Raw genomic sequence first — 22,793 nt, forward strand, 5'->3', positions numbered from 1 at the left:
CCATATTGTCAACCTTACTTGGGGTCAGAGCACCCAGAATCGGCTTGGTGTTTGGGGACTGGATGACTGGATATATTGGGTTTTTAGTCCAGCAGAGGATACGAAAGTGAATCTAAGTTTTGGGTTGCTGATGGGGCATCCCAGTATTGGTTATTGTTATGGGGAAAGTAGGACTTTTGTAGGCATTCTACTAAAAAATAGGAAGCATATACAACATTTCCAAACCATGTTTGTTGCTCTGGCCCCCCTGCCTCAGCATGGCATAAAAAATAGCACTGACTATAGTCGTGAAAATAAGCAACTCAGACTCATCCTTGTCAAAACAAAATTTCTTTTTGTTGTTGTTTTATTCTGTTTGTTTTTACATTCTGCTCCTCCTTTTCTGAACTCTACAAAGGCAAAGTCCGCCTCACCCTCAACCTCGTAAGAAGCCCAATGCTTCAGAAGTCAATTGGTCTGGTCTGCACTTTCCAAAGTGCTCCTCCCTCTTCTCACCCCCCCTCCGCCCTTCTCCCCCCCCCCCACACACACACTCCAGTGACCTTTCACTATGCCCTAGCTATTTATTGCAGTCACCTTCCTTGCAAAAACCCATTATCCTCTACCTCCTCTCCAAACATTTTGAGCAAATTAGAATGATTCAACATATCTGAGTATGCATCACAATGAGCTACATCTATTTCATTTTCCCTCCTTTAATGAACTCTGTCATCTACAGCATTAAAACTAAGCAGATTCACAGTAGTATACTACAATTATTCCCTCTGCCCCCATCAAGAATATCACATTTACTGTCTCCTATCTGGGGAAGGGCTAAGAGATTATAAATATGATCTTGTTACCTTGACAGGGCTCTGAATGTGAATCTGCTACTGGCTTCATGCCATTCCATGAGATGTAACATTACAGTAAAACACACCTGATTGCATTCAACACAATCTGATACATTTAAATTATGTAGTAATTTTTAAAAATTTAGGTATGACTTTAAAGGGCAGTTGTTATGGCCCAGGCATCACCTCCACTGAAACCAACACTCTCTATAACATCATAGATGCTTAATACATGCAGACTCAATGGCAGAATAAACTTTATGTCCCTGACTATTCTTACAGGACCTCTGCCTGCCTCTCTGGGGCTCTGAGGGCTCTGATTGTGGCCACAGATGCATGACTGGGAGCTGTAGGGAAAAGGCCTAGCATCATCTCCAGCCCTGGGAACCGCAGAGCTGAAATACTGCTGGGAGCTAGTTAGAGGGAGACAGAATCGTCAGTCAAGACCTGTGGAGAAGCCAGGCAGTTAGTGTGCTTGTGGTTTACTTGGTAATGCAGAGCTCCTAAGGACCATGCATTGCTTGTCAAGCTTTCTGCTAAAGATGAGGTGACTTGGAGGTCAGCCCAAGTGACAAGATAAGGAACAGTGAGTGAAGAGGAGAGAACAAGCCTAAAATGGGAAATTAAAGGTCAGTGAAATGGGAATGAAAATGAGTGACGGAAGTATAGAAGGAAAGGAGGGAGAGCCGGGGAGACAGGAGTGAGGATCAGAAAAGGAGCCCAAGGGAAGCTTTCTCTGTGGGTAGGAAATTAAAGGAAGAAGAGAAATCAAGGTGTTCCCCTGGGATCCGATGTCTCCAGGATAAAATTTTAAACTCATAATTCTTCATCAGCAACTAACCCTGGGGAGCTCCTGTGCACTCAGGGTTGGGAGGGCTACGGTAGGTGTTATCGGAGCCAAGACCTAAACGGGCCCAATTGTCAGCCCCTCCCAGGACCTAAGTCTTATCTCTTAGGCACAGCCTTAGGGTCTCCAACCATTTCCCTCCCAAGCTTTGCTAATATTGCCGCCTCCCTCTGCAGTGAGTGATCCAGGATAAAGCCCTCTTGGAACGGGACAGGGACAGTCTCAAGTCTCATCGTGGCTCCAGTGGAGGACAAGCTCTGCCACACATGGGCACATGACCTTTCAAAGTCACTTAACCACTGAGTTTTAGTTATTTCATTGTTAACTGGAATAAAACCATTTTTAACAGAGGTTTATGAAGTTAAAGTAAAAAATGATGATTCTGATGTTCTGGTGCATTAAGAGAGAGACACTGGCTCAATATATGCATTCAAATGTATGCTTTTACTTATGCATTCTGCCTAAACCTATTTTTTTAAATTTATCTTTATTGTTGACAGTATTACAGATGTCCTCTTTTTCCCCCATTGAGCCCTTCTACCCCACCCCCGCCCCCGCCCGAGGCCTTCGTGATACAGTGCCTCACGGCCAAATTGCAACCAAGACTAAGCATTTAGTAAGGAGTTAGTATTATTCAGCAGTTAGGAGTCAGGCATTCTTCAAAATTTTCCTTCTACCAAGGCATAGCTACCCCTCTTCCAATTACACCTCAAGTAATCCAGCTTCTCTTGGCTTTTTGTTCCCAACTTACTAAGATTTGTTGTGTCTTCAACCAATTACTTAACTGGTCCAGCACAGGAAATCCAGCTATGACCTCTCTAGCTTTCTACAAGCCCACCGTGACATGCTTCTTGGTACACAGTCTAGTGTAGTAGTTTTGGCGTCAGTCTGATTTACGAAGCCACCTTCCACTTACGAGCTGTGTACTCTTTGGCAAATCATCTCACCTTTCTGTGTTTTGATCTGCTCAACTTTAAATGGGGATACTAATAGTATCCACATTATTGGGTTGTTTTAATGATTAAATGTATTAGTACATGTGATGCACTCAATAGTTCCTGGACCATAATAAATACTATAGGACTTTTAGTTGTTGTTGTTATTGCTGTTAGACATTTTGTGAAAATGGGATCATTTGGCATTCAGGGTTGGCGGGGTCTGGTCTGCCAAAGAAAGTGAGGACTCTGTAAAAACTTGCTGACAAGCACAATGTTTGATAGTAGACAAGATATTATAATGCAAAGACTTGCATTCCATTCTCATGTGAACCCTGTGAGAAAGCAGGGAATGGTGGAGGTTTTAGTTCTACTTTTCAAGGAAGATTTTGAGATTCTCCAAGAGCTGGGGAGGGCTGTGCTGCAGGCAAGGGAGGAGAGCTGATGGGAGCGAGTCCTTGAAAAGGTGCCAGGCTGCCTGCGCAGTGCACGGAGGGGAGTCCGACCCGCACCTCCTTGGCTCACTGTACTGACTTAAGGTACTATGCTTAGCAACTCCAGGAGCCAAATGCATGGAGCTGGTGGCGGCTTTCCTCTGTAGGCCAGAGTGTTCTTGGGAATAAGGCACTGAATTTACACTCTCCTGAGGATTCAGAGCCTCTTTCTTTTGAGGGTGTTTGAAGCCTCTACTCAGAAACTTTTCCCTTCCTCATGACCTCCACAAATCTGGAGCAGACTACAAAGAAGCCTAAACTGTGGGTCAGCCATGTGGACCAGATGTTTTCTGGAATCCTTCTGAAAGTGGACACTGATACATCAACATTTATTAAGTGCCTTTGAAGCAGAATCTGAACTAGAGTGTCTGGATGATCAAAACGTAGATGGCCATATGACTAGGATTGAAGATTAGGCATATAGGGAAGAAAAAGTCTTTTAAAGTAAGTGTTCATTGGTTCACAGATGGATTCTGAGTGCCTGCTTGCTATCTAGTACTGCATGAGGCCAGCGTGATAGTAGATGATGTGAATGTGCATGTGTGCAGGGAGGGAGGCACAAAATGATGGGCTAACAAATATTAATTGAAATGATTTTAATAGTAGAATCAATTTGCAGTAGTATTTTAACAGCCACTTGTGCCAAATTCAGCACTATTCGGAGATTGATATTCATTTTACCTCAGCAAAACTCTACAGAACAAATCTTCATATCTTAATTTTACTGATAAAAATAAAATTTGTTAATTTGAGAAAATTCTCAAGGTTATGTAAATAGTAAATAATTAAGTTTTATTTTATTTTTCCATGTGGTGACGGACAGAGAGAAGGCGGGTGGGGGCTGGGTGTAGGTGGGCAAAGGGGGGAGACATCTGTAATAGTGTCAACAATAAAAATAAAGTTAAAAAAAAAAAAAGACCATGAATAAAAAGCATCCTTCTTCGTCAGTTTCAGGATTTTGTGTTGGTTTGGGTAGGTGTGGATGTGTACTGTATGTATGAATGAGACAGAGAGATCATTTTCAGAGAAGGAATGAACTGGCTGGCAATTTTCAGAGCTATGTGGCAGTTTTAAAAGGACATGGGAAGATGGAGCTGGAAGAAAAGATCCACTTTCTTGAAGCGGATTTGAATTTAAGGCCACTTTCAGGCTGAAGGCTCCCCCTGGTGGTGACATTGGAAAGCCAAAGCATGCAGATTAACTTGGCTGTTTCAGCAGCGGAGAAATCTCATTTCCCACCAAGCCTGGCTCAGCCGGCTAGGTATAGATTTTGGGTAGAGGGGCCCAGTATAAAACCTATACTAGGACCCTAAAAGCATGCCAGGCTCAAATATATCCCTGCATCTCTCTCCCATAGGCTTTCTCAACCTCTGTTTCAGAATAGGCTCAGTTGTGCTCCTTGTGGACAGACAGTGAACTGAGACAGTTTCTCACACACACAGAACCAGAAACAAAACCCGCTCTCCTTTCTGTCTACACCAGGAGGTCATATACTTGGCCTTGCACGGATACCACTTTCAACAACCTGTATGGGCACACACTGGTGGCGTTCACTGTGATGCTGGACCTGGCACTCATTGCACTGTCTTAGGGAGTCATCCTACACACCCTGGAAAGACTGGCCTCCCAAGAGGAGTGGAGTTGAGCCTTCCAACCATGCACCAAACACGTCTGTGCTGTGCTGGTGTTCTTTGTGCCCATGGCTGGGCTGTCCCTGGGCACCCCTTTGGGAAGTATGTCCCACCTTCTGCCTACCTTTTTATGGCCAACATCTACCTCTTTTTCCATTGCTCTGAGTATGTGTGAATTTCTTTATTGAATATGGGTTAAAGATGCTGACTTCTCTTGCTTAAATTATAATGCCTCCTCCCATATATGAGACCTGGCATTCTGAGTAGTATCAAAGGGAAAACTCTGTTGAGGGTCATCATCAATATGCAAAAACTAAAACAAAAATGAAACTAAACAAAAACTAAAAAGGAATAGTACGTTAAAAAGCACCCAGAACAGAACTTAGCAAAAATCAGATAAATGCCAATTCTAATTAACTTTAGGGAATGTATATTTTCCCATGGCCCTTTATAACTTCTTTCCTCATCTCTACTTGGCCAAGGTCCTTCTCTGCAGTTTCTATCCCAGCTAAGCAGTATCCTGTGGACTTTTGAGTCACATTGGAAGATTCAGAGCTTCTGCACTCTCCCCTAATGACTGACTGAGGCAGAGCTCCTCCAAATCTGCCCGAGGATGTGCCCCCTTCCTGATTATCCAGTAAGAAGCTTTGATGCCACCTCTAACTCTTCTCATTCCTGATTTTACCTTTTCTGTGGACTCCTAAGTCCCACAACCTCAGGTCTGACATTAAGCTGAAATCAGTGTTTGCTTCTTGTCAATTTTAGTTGTGAGATCTTGCACAATGACGTGGAATGCAACTAAGGTTCAATGAAAGAAACCACACAAACATGACTAAGTCATAATCTAATAGCTCAGAAGGCTGTAAATCTAAAATTGCCAGTTAAAACTGCCCCTACCACTGACTAAATGAAATTCATGTTGAAGTCTCAGCATGGAGGTTGCATCTTCAAGGACATTTTCCCTGACAGGAACCCCCTCCAACACCAGTGCAGAGGCTTCATCAGTCGGCTCCTATGGAACCCTGCATTTCCCATGGTTACATACATGTTAGTATATGACATGTTAGTACATATTAGTGTGCTATTTTGTGTTTAAGTTTAGTTTCTTTTTCCCCCCCCTCCAGAATAGATTACTAAATTAAACTCTTTGGAGGAAGTATGCATGTTGCATTTACAAGTAAATCTTTATAAATATAATTCCAGGCAGATAGTTGATACTTCATGAATAAATACTAAATGAATTCCTGGGTACACATATTCTTACAGTAGGATCCAAAGCTAAGAAGAACTCTTTTCTTTTTAAGAAAGCTTTTCTTCACACCCAGGAAGCTAGAATGGACTTCTTTCCGGTAACATCTCTCAAAGGGCCGTTCCCATTCTTTTTTTAATTCTGCTTTGCTCAGGTGCTCTGGGTCCTCCCACCCCTCTCTGCCACAGGTTAAAATTACAGTGACCAGCCTGGCTGGGCGAGGCTCAGCGGTTGAGCGTCTACCTAGGATCCAGGCAACTGGGGTTCAATTCCTGGTCAGGGCACGTGCCCAGGTTGTGGGCTCGATCAATGGCTCTCTCATCATTGATGTTTCTGTCTCTCTCTCTCTCCCTCTCCTTTCCTCCCTCTGAAATCAATAAAGATATTTTTTTTTTTTAAATTACAGTGACCAGAAAGTGCTTCTTGAGAGGTGTTCCTCACAGCGCTGGGTCATAAGGAACCTTATATATAAGCCACCACACCTCCCGCCTCATCCAAGGCCGAACAGAAAACTTGCTGAGTCTGTTTAATCAATAACATTTTTTGGTTTTTGCCATGGACTTAGGAGTTTAGAATTTCCTGGGCCCTGAAAAGACAATTATTTTATCAAAGGCTTCAGGTCTTATTAATCTTTTCATCCAAGAATATGGCCAGCCGAAAACTGTAGTCTCTACATATTTGCTGAATAACTGAGTGTGAATAGCTACCTGGGAGGAAGGAGAGTTTCAAAGGGAGGCGAAACTGGGGAAAAGAGGGATCACAGAAAGACTGAGGGTCAGCCAATAAGTTTTCTTGTAACCACAGCAGCTAGTGGGAGAAGAAAATGAAGCATCATCTGATCTGCTGAAATATCTCTTGGTGGTACTTGTGGGTCTCTACGTTTCCATGGAAGATAACCGAGGCATGTGAAAACTAAGTTCCAGGAGGATATTGATCCCTCTTTGGTGTTTGCCAGATTGCATCTATCTAAGGAGTTTCCTCTGAGGGCCTAAGACCCAAGGGAGAAAGACAGATAGCTTTATAATTGCCAGTGGTGCAGCAGACCCGGAGTCAATCAGAAGAGGCTGGGAGAGGAGTGAAAAGTGCTGCATGGGTCAGGAAAGGAGCTACGGACAGTGAGGGACCAGCAAGTTATTGAAGGTCCTTTGGTTGGTGGATAGAGGCACCTCTCTGATGCCTTTTACCTAGCAGGTGTAAGCAGGGTTATGGAATAGGGCAGCTTCCAGGACTATGACTGGTCTGTGGTTAGGGCTGCTGTCCTATTATATCTCACCATGATGATTTGGGTTGGAAAGAGAGACCAGAAGTTGTTGCTAAGCTGGGTTTTGAGTGGAGTGATACAGAATTGTGTCAGGCAAAGAATCATAATCTCAGCAACTCCACCCTGACTGGTGCAGCCCCCAGCACTTCAGAGCATTTCCTCCCACAGTCCCATATTAAACCCAGTAGTTTCCCTGGAAAGGAAGCAGGGAACATGTGAAATTGTCCATCACAGAATAAAGCTAAGGTGGACAGGGATTCAGTCACTTTACCAAAGCCATGTGGCTGCCTTGTCCAAAAACCACTCATGGACTCAAAGCTCCAAACCCTGAGTTTCTTACTCTTTGTTGTCAGATCACTTGCTGACTTTCCCTTAGAGCCCACTGCAGACACGAAGGGAAGAGTTGTAGCTGTTACCTGGTAGGCAATGGTTATGGAGACCTTTCCATAAGAAAGGAGTCTTGGAAGCCACAAATAATAATCATCTGCGTCTATTGAGCGTAGGGTCCCAACTGCACCACGTTGAGAGTTGTATATAAATGGCTTTATAACCTACAAGGTAGACATAATAATTGTCTCAGTTTTTCAAGTGCCGAAACTGAGATTAAGCAAACAATTGTCTCTGCCACAGAGTTCATAAATATTTGACTTCTGATTTGAAAGCAGATCTGGCCCCAGAGCTGCTTCCTTAACCTCACTCTACTGCCTAATGAATCCTGTCTAGGGGGCCACAGGCCTAGATCTGTCTTCATTGTCCAGTGGCCTTGAGGTGAGAAGACCGAATAAAGGCCCGCGGGAGTTTCCCTGGCCGCCTCTAGGGCACCAACTTCAGGCTCCTCCACACCCCATGCTCCCTCTGCTCCTAACGCGTCCCCGCGTCAGCCCCTCCGTGTCTCACATCTCCCATTACCCATCCTTTCTGCCCCCCGACCCGCCCCCCGTTGTCTCACGAGAGACGTTCTCTTCTCCTTAACCCCCTTCTCTCTCCTTCATTTGACCTCCCACTCTGCCCCCCTCTTTTCTGCCTCTCCCTCTGCCTCTCCCGCCCTCTCTGAGTCCCTGAGCTTCCCACCCCCTTACTCGTTGGTGTCCCCCTCACTCTCCCTCCGTCTCTTCCCTGCCTGCAGTTCCCTCTGCCTCTCAGCCACCCGTCTCCCGCTCTGTCTCAGCGGCCGTCTCCGGCCTCAGCTTCCCCATTCTCCAGGCCGCTCATTCCTCGCCGCTCCCTCACCTTCTGCTCCTAAGTTTCGTCCCCTCCGTTTCACAGCCCCCTTCCTCTTGGACACTCATCTCGCCTCATTCTGTCCATCACCATCTCTCTCGCCAGCTTTCACCCCCCCTTCTTCTTCCATGTCCCCACGGCCTTGCAGCCTCTGAGACCACTTGAAGCACGGCCCTCCCCAGCTGGCCCCTCAGCGTATTCTCAGCAAGGTCACCGTTTTGCTGACTCACATGCTTCTCTGATCTCACCCTCATTATGCCTTCCCCGATTTCTGAGCCGCGTCTTTCACTCTGTCCCTCAGCCTTGGTTTCTGTCCTTCAGTATATGCTGTGACCCATTTCTCAGCACCCCCTTTTCTCACTGTCTCCCAATTACTCCTTCAGCCCTTTGGTCTCTCAGCAGATTCTCCGACCTTTCAAAGGCCCAGGACACCTTATGCCCATAACTAAAGCGCTCTCATATTAAAGAGGAGTTGGACTTTATTTCCATATAATAGGAGAGGTAAAGGGTAGGAAAACAGGGGAAATTATAAGAAACTCAGTTTTTGGATGGAAGCAATAACACATGTGTTTATCCTTTATCATATCACAGATTTTGCGCTAAGTTTTGTACACACGGTGTGCCAATTAAAACATATCCATTCTGTAAGTAGAAAATATTGTCATCATTTTATTGATGAAGATAGAAAGGGAAATATTATATCAGACACTGAGATCCAGAGTAGCAAGGTGTCTTCTGAGCATTGCTCCAGGTACCCCTGTTTTTAGTATTTAATAAATGAATTTGAGGAGCAGGCTCTGTCATTGTTGCTTCTGTTTCATGATGCACATACTGATATGTGCTTTTCACAATACCTGCTGAGGAAACATTGTTCTAACAAGTTTACCTGGTTTATTAGGCTTGTGTAAATTGTGTTAAGTCTCCAGCTTGATTTCTGTGGAGAGATATCTTTGCAAATATAGAGACAAGAGTGAAAAGAAACAAAGAACCGGGTATGTCAGTACACTCTGAAGTTAGACTTGAAAAAAATCTCAGGAATTAGTGTGAAGGTAGCAGCTTTAAATATGTAGACTAATGCTCCCCCTCCAAAACAACAAAAAACCAAAAACCTCATAGACACAGATAACAGCATGGTGATTACCAGAGGGAAAGGGAGGTGGGGGAGGGAGAACAGGGTAAAGGGGGATAAATGCTGATGGAAGGAGACTTGACTTTGGGTGGTGAACACCACACAATACAATACAATACACAGATGATGTTTTATAGAACTGTACACTTGAAACCTTTATAACTTTATTAACCAATGTCACCCCAGTAAATTCAATAAATATTTTAAATGAAGATGTAGACTATGTAGGATAAGTTAGTGTGATTTTGTGAGAGGAGTAATGAACTTTCCAGGGGGGTGGGGCTGAGAAGATGCCTGAGGTATAAGACACAGGTTCCCTTAGAGGGGCTGAGTTGAAATAGAAGCATGAACATGTGAAGAGGATCACGCAACGGCAATAGGGAGGGAAAGCAGACTGGATGCGGCAACTCCGCACAGGCGTCCTCAATGTGCTTAGAAAAATTAGAGATAATTTTTCCTATAAGAAATACTTGAAAAGGTCACACACAAAAAGACAGGGAGGAATAGAGTTTTTGAGAATCTGCACATTCTGTTTAAGTTGAGATATAAAGATTTTTTTCTAAGACAAAAAAATAACCTCTTTCACTAGCTGGTCAAGAATAAGAGTAGGGAAAACCTTTGTTGAGGTTGAAAGTCATTGAGGTAAGAACAGGATTATATGGGGGTGAGAGAAAGAGGGGGGAAAGCAGGAAAAGACCAGCTGCTTATGAGGGCCGTTGCTCATTGGGAGGTCAGAGTTCCCGAGTGTGCAGACCAGGCCAGCCAGCAGGGGGTGGCGTCTCGAGGGCAGCGTGGCTCACGCTCACCGGCCTGGTAATCTCCAGTCACACTGCCACCTTTGTCAGAGTGAATAGGCCTCTTGAGAATGAGGATCTCCGCTGTACCAAGAGCCAACTTGAGCTTCTCTGCGTTCCTGCTGACAGGCTTCCCAGGCCTGGAACGGGCTCACCATTGGACCTCACTGCCGATTTTTGTAGGATACCTCGTGGCCCTCTTGGGTAATGCCACCATCTTGCATCTGGTCCAAACCGACCCTTCCGTCCACCAGCCCATGTACTACTTTCTGGCCATCCTGGCTGTGACAGACTTGGGCCTACGCGTGTCCACACTGCCCTCAGGGCTAGGTGTGCTGCGGTCTGATGCCCGGAAAGGGGGCCGAGCGCCTTGTGTCCTGCAGCAGCACTTCCCACACCCTTTCTCCTTCATGGAGTCAGCCGTGCTCTTTGCTCTGGCTCTGGACCGCCTGGTGGCCATCCCATAGCTGTATCTGTGCTCACAGGTCCCCTGGAGGCATTGGCCGGGGTTGTGCTGGGCACGCGGAGCGCCCCCATCACCGCTGCCCCGTCACCGCACCTATTGAAAGTTGACTACTGTCGCCCTGGGGCACTGTCTCATGCTTGCTGCCTTCACCAGGACAGGATCCGCCTGGCCTGCTCTGACACACGTTTCCCAGACTCTAGGGGCTGTGCGTCATCACGCTGGCCATGGGCTCTGATGTCCTTTTCATCCTGCTCTCTTTCACTGTCATCCTCTGCACCGTGCTGGCCATCGCCTCCGAAGGGGAGAAGCTCACTGCTCTCAACACCTGTGTCTCCTGCGTCCTGGCTGTGCTCCGCTTCTACCTGCCTGTGCTGGGCCTGTCAGTTGTGCACAGATTTGGGCACCATACCCCACCCCTGGTGCACATCCTCATGGCACTGTCTCTGGGCTCTGCCCACCCCAATGAACCCAGGTATCTATAGCATCAAGACCCAGCAAATCCGCAGGGCCATGCGCAAAGTAGTTTCACTGGGGAAGATATAATGAGACATTGGGGGTGGAACATGTCATTCAAAATGGGGAATGTGTTCAAGTTTCTTTTTAGAGCCCTCTTATAACAAAGCAATTCCTGCTTATTTATTTTTAGTTTGAGCAATTTATTGTACATTATGAATTGACTCTACTGTAAAAATCAAATAAAGTTGATGCTTATTTCTACTTATGTATATATTTATAAATATATAATCGCTACTTTCTTACACTGAAAAAAATGCTTTTTTTTAAACATAAATGTTTGCATGTTGAACATGATATTTTAATTTTTTCCTCTATTGATCTATTAGAACTTAAATTCATAAATAATTTTATTAGGGATAAATTACCATAATAATATGAAAAGTTGAATTCTCTTTATATTGTTTGGCTTAACTAATGAGTTTACCACCATTTCTCACAATATAATATTTTTATTCTATCCATCTATCAAAGATAACTTCATTGTAGATGTAAGAGAAATTTCCAATAATGCTTTTCTAAACCCCCTTGCCCGTATCATAGTCTGGAACACAAATAAATCCTGAGACCCTGCCATATTTTTCCTCACTTTTCTTTAACTGTCCACTTGTTCAAATATATTTGATTTCTGTTATCCACATTTATTCTTTCCTGTCTTCACTGATCTTAATGTGTCTTTAAAAATAATAATTACAGTCCTGGCTGGGTGGCTCAGTTGATTAGAGCGTCATTCCGTACACCAAAAGGTTGTGGGTTTGATTCCCAGTTAGGGCACACACCTAGGTCGTGGATTTGGTCCCCAGTGGTGACAGAGTGCAAACGGGAGGCAACCAATCAATGTTTCTCTCTCACATCGATGTTTCTCCCTCTCTTTCTCTCTCTCTCCCCCTTCCTCTCTCTAAAAATCAATAAAAACATATCCTCATAGATACAGAGAACAGACTGACAGCCATCAGAGGAGAGGGGGTTTGAGAGGCTGAGTGAAAAAAGTGAAGAGATTAAGTAAAGAAAAATATAACTCAGACACACACAACAGTGTGGTGATTACCAGAGAGAAAGGGGGGTGGGGAGAGGTAGAAGGGGGTAAAAAGGAGACAAATGGTGATGGAGGGAGACTTGACTTGGGGTGGTGAACACACAATACAACATACAGACGATGTATTATATAATTCTACACCTGAAACCTATATAATTGTATTAATCAATGTCAACCCAATAAATTCAATAGACATTTTTTAAAATTCCTGACAGAGCACAGAATAAGAAACTTCTCTCCCCCTCCAACTTTCTGATCTCTGCCCATGCTTCCCACTGATAAAACTTACTAGGAAGACAGCTGTCAGAGGATTTTGAGAAATGTAGTTTGTAGCCTACCTTTGCTCAGCAGTTCTAAGGAGACTGTAGAGGGACAGAATGGGCCTGAATGCCAACAAAGAAAAAGCATATCATCTTTTAGGCCTGGGTGGTGAGCGACCAATGCAGTGTGCAGATAATGTTTTACTGAGTTGTGCACTTGAAAACTGTACAGTATTATTAACCAATATTAGCCCAACAAATTTTAAAAAATTAGTGTAGTCTTGGCCTGGTATCTCAGTTGGTTAGAATGTCGTCCTGATACACCAAGGTTGCAGGTTTGATCCCCAGGTCAGGGCACATAGAAGAAGCAACTGATGAATGAATAAATAAGTGGAACGACATAATTGATATTTCTCTCTCTCTGCCTGTCTCTCTCCCCTTTCCTCTCTTGCTCTCTCTCTAAACAAATAAGTCACTTAAAATTATTTATCATTAAAATGTCCTCCTTAAGAAAGCCTTTTATTGACTCCAAGGTTATTTTAGATCCCTCTGCTATAGTTACTTGTGTGCTCCATCATTCTCCTACTGAAATCCTCAGCAAAACAGATCACAATTGTTTGATTTGTGCTTGCTGTGCTCACTAGACCATTCACTCCAAGAGGGCAGGAGCCACCACTTTGCTTTCCATTAAGATTTGTTTGAGCTCAGCACAGGATCTAGTCTATAAAGTGTAATTAAAATTGAATTTCACTTGTTGACCAGCAGATCTATAGAAAATGAGCCAAAATTTTGGGCCACATATGAAGGTGATCTTTGGTACACTGTCACCTGTCAGAATTTTTTTTTAATTTATCTTTATTGTTGAAAGTATTACAGGTGTCCCATATTTCCCCCCGAATTGACCCCCTCCACCTCACTCCCATGCCCTCCCCAGGCCTTCACCCCGTTATTGTCTGTGTCCATGGGTTATGCATATATGCATATAATTTCTTTGGTTAATCTCTTCCCACCCTCCACCCCTCTTCCCTCTGAAATATGATCGTCTGTTGCATGCATCAATGTCTCTGGATTTATTTAGCTTGTCAGATTCTTTTGTTCATTAGCTTCTTAAAGAAAACCCTTCAACATTTCCCGTAGTGCTGGTCTGGTGGTGATGAACTCCTTTAGCTTTTCCTTGTCTGAGAAGCTCTTTATCTGACCTTCAGTCCTAAATGATAGCTTTGCTGGGTAGAGCAATCTTGGTTGTAGGTTCTTGCTTTTCATCTCTTTGAATATTTCTTGCCACTCCCTTCTGGCCTGAAAGTTTTCTGTTGAGAAATCAGCTGACAGTCGTATGGGTGCTCCCTTGTAGGTAATTAATTGCTTTTCTCTTGCTGCTTTTAAGATTCTCTCTTTGTCTTTAACCTTTGGCATTTTAATTATGCTGTGCCCTGCTGTGGGCCTCTTTGGGTTCCTCTTGTTTGGAACTCTCTGTGCTTCGTGGACTTGTAAGTCTATTTCTTTCCCCAGGTAGGGGAAGTTTTCTGTAATTACTTTTTCAAATAGGTTTTCAATCTCTTGCTCTCTTTTTTCTCCTTCTGGCCTCCCAATAATACAAATGTTGGGCTGCTTGAAGTTGTCCCAGAGACTCCTTACACTATCTTTATATTTCTGGATTCTTTTTTCTTTTTGCTCTTCTGGTTGGGTGCTTTTTGTTTCCTCATGTTCCAAATTGCTGATTTGATTCTCAGCATCCTCTACTTTACTGTTGATTCTCTGTAAATTATTCTTCATTTCAGTTCATGTAGCCTTCATTTCAAATGGCTACTATATTATGTCATCAATGGTCTCACTTGTTTTCTTAATAGTCTTACTAATATCCTTGAGCATCCTTATAACCATAATTCTGAACTCTGCATCTGTTAGCTTGCTTGGTTCTATTTCATTTAATTCCTTCTCTGGAGATTTCTTCTGTTTTCTTTGTGACATGTTTATTTGCCTCTGCATTTCGGCTGCCTCCAGGTGTTTGTTTTTATGTATTAGGTAGAGCTGCTATGTCTCCTGGAATTGGTAGAATGGCTTTGTGTAGTAGGTGTCCTGTAGGGTCCAGTGGCTCAGCCTCCCCAGTCACTTGAGCTGGGCCTTCTAGATGCTCCCCTGTGTTGGCTGTGTGCGCTGTCCTGTTATAATTGAGCCTTGGTTGCTGTTGGCATCACTGGGAGGAATTGACCCCCAGGCCAATAGGCTGAGGACCAGCTGCAACTACAGTCAAAGAGCTGCTGTGCTGGAGACACCCCTATGGAGCAGGATTTACTTCAGTGGAGCTTTGGTGTTCACTAAGTGCGCCCCTTGAGGGTCACTCGTGGATGTGGTAGGGTTGTAACCCAGCATGGTCGAGTCTGACCAGGTGCACTGTCTCTGGGGCCTCCCGGGAGGTGCAAAGCCAGCCTCTGCCAGCGCCTTGCCCAGGGCCACCCAGCCTGAGCTACTCAGCAAACCGTAGTTGGCTGCTCCTCGTGCTGGGCTTTGCGTTGTCCAGGAGAGGCCCAGCTATGAGCCAATGCAGGCTGCCCTAGTGCCAGGCCTGGGGCCGCTTATCAAGCCGTATGGGGCCTGCTGCTGCTTGTTTGAGAGATTTTAGGAAAGTCCTAAGCGTGAGGCTCGAGAGGCCACTTGCACAGAAAAGCCCCTGGAAATGGCCCGGATGAGCTGCAGGTGGGGAGGGGCGGGGCCTTTGGGAATCACGGGGCGGGGCCAAAGGTGGGAGTCAGGTGCTGGCGATTCAAAGATGGCGCCTGCCTGCCGGCCGTGTGCGGGGAGGACTCGCTACAGGAGCAGTGGCCTCTGCGAGCTCTTCTGCCTGGGAGGAAGCCGCCCTCCAGCTCTCGCCCGGATCTCAGGCAGGTTAGTTCCTCCCCGAGTGTCTCAGGTCCTTTCAGGCTGCTGTCCAGCTCTGGGCTCAGAGGGAGCGGGTTCGAGTGAGTCACTGCGCGGGCCCTTTAGAGGAGCTGCTGGGGCTCCCGCAGCCTCCGCGACCCTCAGCGACAGTCCCCGCTGGTTTCCCAGCCCGGAGTTGTGGGGATGTCTCTTCCCGGCCCTGGAGCCCTGGGCTGGGGGCCTGCTGTGGGGCTGGGACCCCTCACTCCTCCGGGAAACCCCCTCCACCGAGATTCCCTCCCGGGTTTACCCCGAGGCACATCGTGTGGGCCCGCGTCCCGGTCTCCGGGATCCAGCCCTGATCCGCCCGCGTCTGAGCCCCTCCTCCCGGTCTCGGTGCTGCTTCAGTTCCCTGGTTGTGGGGCTTCTGTTCAGCTGGATTTCAGGAGGTTCTGAATGATGGTGCTTCTGTGTTTTAGTTGTAGTTTTGATGTGGTTGCAGGAGGCGGCAGGGACACAGTGACCTATGCCGCCATCTCGTTCCTCCTATGACCTACATTTTTTAAGAAATAGCTGTCAGAATTTTTACACCTCCTATGGATATAAGTTGAACTATGAAAAAGAGTCCTTGGAGAAGGTGATTCAGTATGGCTTGCTCTTGAGGAAATAAGGCCTCTGATGGTTGAGTTTTGAGCTTAGAAATGTAATTTGTGAGTTATCCACATATAGCTGATATTTAAGTTCATGAAAATGGAAACAGAATGTAGGGAAAGTAAGTAAAAAAAGGTGAGGCGTTGCCCTGGCCTGTTTGGCTCGGTGGTTAGAGTGTCTGCCTATGGACTGAAGGGTCTCAGGTTTGATTCTGGTTGAGTAGGTACCTTTGTTGCAGGCTTGATCCCCAGCCCTGGTTGAGGGCATATGGGGGAAGCAACCAATCAATGTTTCTCCTTCACATCAATATTTCTCTCTGTCTCCCTTCCACTCTCTCTGAAAAGCAATGGATACTTGGGTGAGGATTTTTTTAAAAATCAAGTGAGGAGTTCCTGAACAGAGCACTGAAAGACCATAGCATTGACAGCTCAATTGGAAGAGGGCAATTTAGTAAAAGAGACGAGGGGAGAGGAGAATGAAATAAAAAGAACAGCATAAGAATATGAGTCATCAGACCCATGAGAGGGGAGTATTTACAAAAAAGAACAAGATTATTTTATTCCACATGTAAAGAGCTTGAAAGTTGTCACTTCATCCTAACAAATAAATAACTTAACAGTCTGAAAAATGAGCAATTCTTCCAGTATCCATAAGAGAGAACCAAACTCTGCCCCCAAGATTGGCGAACTAGACAGATGAATTCAGGGAGTCACAGCTTACAGGAACAGAGACTCTGGAGACCAGAATAACATAATCCAATACTGTGAATTGTTACAATTTTTCATATTTCAATGTGTAATTAATGCAATAATAATAAATTAATAGTTTAATTGTAATTTTTGAGTACCATTGTCAGAATGAGTTAGCATGGTTTTAAATTGCTAATCCTAAAACCCAAGTTCCACAAAATCAGGATGTCCATAAAGCACATAACACCTTAATAGCATTGGCAAATACTTTTAAGAACTGTCCCTTAAATAATCATTGTTAAGAATATAGAAGTAACAATGGATCCCTCCAGCCAGGCCCCTGAAACATGATGATTGGAAAGCAGCCAGAGAAATAAAATAAGTTCAAATAACTTGCTATTATGAAATATTTGCTTCAGCTCTTAACCTAGTCATTCACCCACGACATACTTATCCTCTTTTGATTTCCATTTACAAAACGTATGTTCTAATTCTTGTTTAATAGATTATGTTTACATAAAGTACGAAGATATGCTTAGGACAGATTCTAAGCTGTAGCTAAAGCATAAATGTTGCACATATATAAGCTGTTATTAAACAGAGACCACTTAATCGTTGTTTAATTTCAGGGAAAATAAAGCGGAATTCTCCTCAGGGTGCAAGCTGAAGTAGCTATGGAGGAGGAATGGGAAATTTTACCTCTAAACTTGATCAGGAAACCTGAGTGCTGAGCACATATTCGATTTTGCCAAAAGACTTCCTCTTCCCTATGTAGCTGCTAAGTTATCACTTTTACATTTATGGAAGAAGGGATCATAAATGACACAAAATTTATAAAGACAGTGAAAAGTATGACACTTCCGTCACCTAAATGGACCTAGGTTGCTGAAATCCACAGTCATTTCAAAACCCTGGTAACCAGACTAGGTTATGTATCCTACTCATGAGCCTTTAGAATACATGATCAAGGACACTGCTATGAGTGTCTTACAGAGCTAGACTTTCAATTATTTAGTGATTTAGGAGCAATTGAGCAACTGGAAATGAGAGAATTACCCTGGCAGCTCTGGCTGTAAAGACCTGCCTGATCTGGATATGGGGATTCTACTTCAGGGGAGGCTGGGCAAGATCACCATCTACGGAGAATGCAGTGGGGACTAGATCTCAGACCGATGGCTGAGGGGCCACTAGCAGTCAGTGCCTGGTCCAAAACAAAATATCAAAGGTGGTTTCCAGAGAGAAGGGCAAGAGGAAGAGGAGAATTAAAGAAGGCCAAGGGTTAATACTAAAGGAAACTGGAAATGATTTCTTTGGTAGTGGGATTCTGCTTGTGATGCAGAAGTACAATTGGATAATATTTTGAGTGCCTACTATTTTTTAGATTTCTCCAATTAAATTTTCTCATTAAATTATTTGTCCTCCAAAGCAAGTACAATTATTCTGATTTCTAAGGAGAGGAAATCAGTTTTGAGACCATTTATACATTCACTATGAACAAGTAAAATTAAAGAGAAAAAAAGGCAGTGAAATCAGGTGATTTGACTTTAAGTTCTGTGGGTAATTCGGGAAAAGTCGATGCAGGGTGCAGCATGGCATGCACTCTGAACTAGGGTGGCACAGTGAATGAGGCCCCTGCTTTCTCAGAGCCCAAACAGGAAAAACATAGTCAGGAGAAACCTAAAATCCTAGATTATAACTACAGCAAGAATGAGACTGGGAGTGTGTCAAATCTCGAATATCGAGATTGAGAATGTTGTGATATGACAGAAGTATGCCCTTGAGTCACTAACCTAAGAAAAAGGCCTCAAGATCTGAATAAAAGGCGGAAATTCAAAGGGTCACACTTTACCAGTTATAGCACAAGGCAATTTCTACCTGTGCCCATAGGACACAGAAGTGTTCCTGACCAGTAAGGTTTAGGATATAACAGTTATCAGAGTATTTTAGAAGGATCTTCAAACAAACATATAATGTTATACTAATACATATATGTATACATAAATACAATGCATGCACACACATACACAGATGTGAACTGCACCTTGTACTCAGATCAGGAACTTTCCTTAAATTAGCAACTCAAGGACAGTACACTGTCATATCACCAGCTACATGAATATACATGCAATGGTAAATGTATTTGTGGGAAGATATGCATGCTTATACATTCACGCAAACTTGCAAGCAAAATTCTACACAAAGTCACATAGTTATGCATTTACCTGCACACACAAGTGTGCATATTACATGTGTTATATGTACATATGCATATATTTACACACTTGTGTATGCACATAAAAGCATGCTCACACAGACATATCCATGCAAGCATACACATGTGTCATCGTGTTCTATATTTTTTCAGAATTTGACTTATGGTTTGCCTTATGGAGAGCATCTCCTGGGATCTTCTGTTCTTGGCCCATTTCTTCCTGCAGACCCAGAGGCAGATGTTCTTCTGGGGCTGGTTTGCCTATGTCTCCCAGGGGACTAACCATCAAAATTAGGGAAAGGAAAGGGCCAGTTCTGGAGTCATGATAAATAACAAGACAAGTCAGCTTCTGCCTCCAGGTGGTAAACTGGAGACCAGGCCTCGGACCAGATAAGGCAAGTGGACGTCCATAGAGGAGGAGTAGAGCTTGCCCAGAAGTTCAGCCAGTGGAACCTGGAGGTTGGGAAATTGTTCAGGTAAGTGAATTGGGAGCTTTTGTTCTGATGTGCAGCTCATTTCCAGCACACTTTGATCTTCCCCTTTTCTTGTCATGAAGGCTCCTTCTCCCTGAAGGACACAGACTTTGTCTAGAAAGCTTCTCTGTGGCAGAGGATCACTTGGTCTGTTTTACCCATGTCCTCTGTTCATTCAGGAAACCTGGGGCAGGGAAGCCTCCACTTTGTCCTCAATCCAGTTCTTTTTACACCAGATATTTAATTCAGTTTTTAAATTTATTTTCATTTTGTAGGCTTATTTACCCTTCTCTCCATCTTCTATACCAGTAAGTCTTGTCCCTTCTATCCCATGCTGGGAGTTACATAACCTTTAGGGTCTGGTCACTTTTAAAGCCAACTCCTGGATGGCCTATGCTTTCCACTTGTCCCTCATTTTCCTCTCTGGCTGGCCCAGCCTCATCTCCACCCCATCTCATCTGTTCTCACTGGCTTCTTTATATGGCTTTGGTTCAGGCTCCCTTTCTCTCCTAACTTTAACCTGAGTGTTGCCACTGGACTTCGGCATATCACTTGGAGTGCCAATTTCTCACTCTCCCAAGTTGTGAAATGGGTATGATTAGGTCATTTTGAGCATTTTGAAAATAAATAAGATGGCATGTACATAGATACATGCATAGGGCACCCTTCCTGAGTGCCTGATACATGGTACTAAGTCTATGCATTCTCTTTCCTTATAATTCTTACTTGCCCTCTCTCTCCCCTGCCAAACATCAGACTTTAACATCTCCTTATATTTCCTACTTATCTCTCACACCTTATTCATTAGAAACATTCTCTGCCTTCCTACAATAACAGCTCCTCATATACAATGAATTAAAAGGATTTACATTATTTTTCTGTTCTCAAAGAAGCTCTCATTTGATTAAAGAAGACAGGTACGTTCCTCCTCAAATGCCCATCCTAGAATAATAACACTGTATATTAGAGTGCACCTTCTTTCCTGTCACTCCTGCCCCCTTTCTCCCTTCCCATTTATTAAGCCTTAGTATTACAATGAAAATATAGGATCTAGGTCTTCTTTGGAGGAGCTTGCAGACAACTGGGATAAGTCACGTAAACGGCTAGAGTAAAAGGAAGTATTGTGAGAGGCTGCTACAAAAAGTGACTGCACACGTGACTGAGCAAAGACAGCACAGAATTGACATCTGAGCCAGATGCTATAAAACAGTGGTGGAAGTTGTACTTGTTTTAAAATATAGTTTTTAATAGAATTGAATGCCAGAATACTTATGAAAGGAAAGGAAAAAATAGCAAAGCAAACAACAATAACAAAAACAAAACAGAACAAATCACAGGAATGACCAGGAGTAAAAGACACGTTAAGGTGGGTCAGGATTTACAGCCGAGTCAAGTTAAGGAACTAAACCTCATTAGAGTTTAATAGACATTAAGAAGTGCATCATTCAAAGAGTATACACGTATGGATTATGAAGATACTTCTTTCATCCTAAACAGTAGCGGAGGGAACAAAATCACTGTTCCTTTATTAATTCAAATTAATGGATGATGTTCTGATGCCACTAATTTCCTCTCCACCAGTCCATTTTGCAGTGCTAAGAGATGTCACATATTTTAGAATCAGTTTTTTTTTTTTTACTTTTTCATGATGTCTTCAAAATTAACACACTAACCAACAGACCATGAAGATGACAAACCCAAAGTTTTGGCTTGATTCAGAACCACTTTTCCCTCCACAACCAATTGTGGGCAGGCATATTCTCTCTCAAACTTCATCTGCTTTCGTTTACATGGCAGGTGATAATACTGACAGCATCTCCCGTGTACACAACTTTTTTTAATGATAGAAGAACTTGTGGAAAGTATCAGACTTTTAAATATGTGGGAGATGCAGTGTCCCTCATGGATTAGAAAGCGAGGTCAAATGATTTCTTAGAGACTTTCCAGATACTTGCAATGGCTCAGTATAAAAAAGAAATGCAAATGTGGTATCTTCAAGCTAGAATTTTTTTTTTTTTTTTAAATATGTTTTTATTGATGTTAGAGAGAGGAAGGGAGAGGGAGAGATAGAAACATCAATGATGAGAGAGTCATTAATCAGCTGCCTCCTGCACGCCCCCTGCTGGGGATGGAGCCCGAAACCCAGGCATGTGCCCTGACTGGGAATCGAACCTCAATCTCCTGCATCCCAGGTTGATGCTCAACCGCCAAACTAATCTCTTAATTGCAAAGAGATTAATATTATCCATAAGAATGAGGAGAGAAAAGTCTGAATGAAAAATAATTAGATAAAAATTAAATGCCTCACTTGTATTGATGATTCAATGATCATCATTATTTCACCAATATTAGTAACCTTCACTGAAAATATAGTGTGTGCTGCCCGGCTGGGCGTGGCTCAGTGGTTGAGCACCAACCTAGGATCCAGGGGATCGTGGTTCAATTCCCAGCCAGGGCACATGCCCGGGTTGTGGGCTCAATCAATGACTCTCTCATCATTGATGTTTCTGTCTCTCTCTCTCTCTCCCTTCCTCTCTCTGAAATCAATAAAGATATATTTTTTAAAAAAGAAAACATAGTGTGTGCTAACTGCTCCATGCACATTAACTTGTTTAAGCTTCACAATAAGCCTATGCGGCTACATATTAGAATTTTCTCTGCTTTACAGATGGGGAAATGAAGAACCAGACAGAAAGTAACAGAGCCAAGATTCCAGTTGTGGCAATCTGACCCCAGAGTTTACAGTCCTATCTTTCATGCACAGAGATCTGAAATTCCAAAATCCATAATATGAAATCTGGAATCAATAAATAAGGTACATACTTATATGTGAATAGTGCACTTTAAGTAATCCAAGGCAGCTGCTAAAGATCTATTAAATCTTATGCACTAAAAACAGGTAGTAAATGGCTTAGATTATTGATATGTTGAATTGAGACATGGAAAGATTTGAGTGGAAAGGAAAAATATACCCCAGATATTAACTAGGGAGAAGATCAGAGTCAAAATATCAGCATCATAAGTGGTTCTTTATCAAGGAACCCTTACGTCATCACTAATGTTCATCCCTCAGTGAGAAGTGGTTCTTCACTGAAGATCTAATGTCTCCCACAATGGCCAATATTGCTTTCTCATAGCTGGTGATCTCACATGAAATAGGGCCACTCTCTGAGGTAGGTATTAGCATCTCCACCCTTAAAGAAACAGAGCTGCATAAAGATTAAATAGGTAAAGTTGTTCTGC

The 22,793-nt window shown here is 43.5% G+C and overlaps 1 pseudogene across 1 annotated transcript; it reads left to right on the top strand.

The window, feature by feature from the left end:
• The first annotated feature begins 10,465 nt into the window (after positions 1 to 10,465).
• LOC308565165 (olfactory receptor 51L1-like) lies at positions 10,466 to 11,403 on the top strand (annotated as a pseudogene). Its single transcript has one exon. The product of its transcript is annotated as an olfactory receptor 51L1-like (transcript).
• The last annotated feature ends 11,390 nt before the right edge of the window (positions 11,404 to 22,793 follow it).

Source organism: Miniopterus schreibersii (genome assembly GCF_964146895.1).
Source record: "Miniopterus schreibersii genome assembly, chromosome: 12".
Classification (NCBI taxonomy): domain Eukaryota; kingdom Metazoa; phylum Chordata; class Mammalia; order Chiroptera; family Miniopteridae; genus Miniopterus; species Miniopterus schreibersii.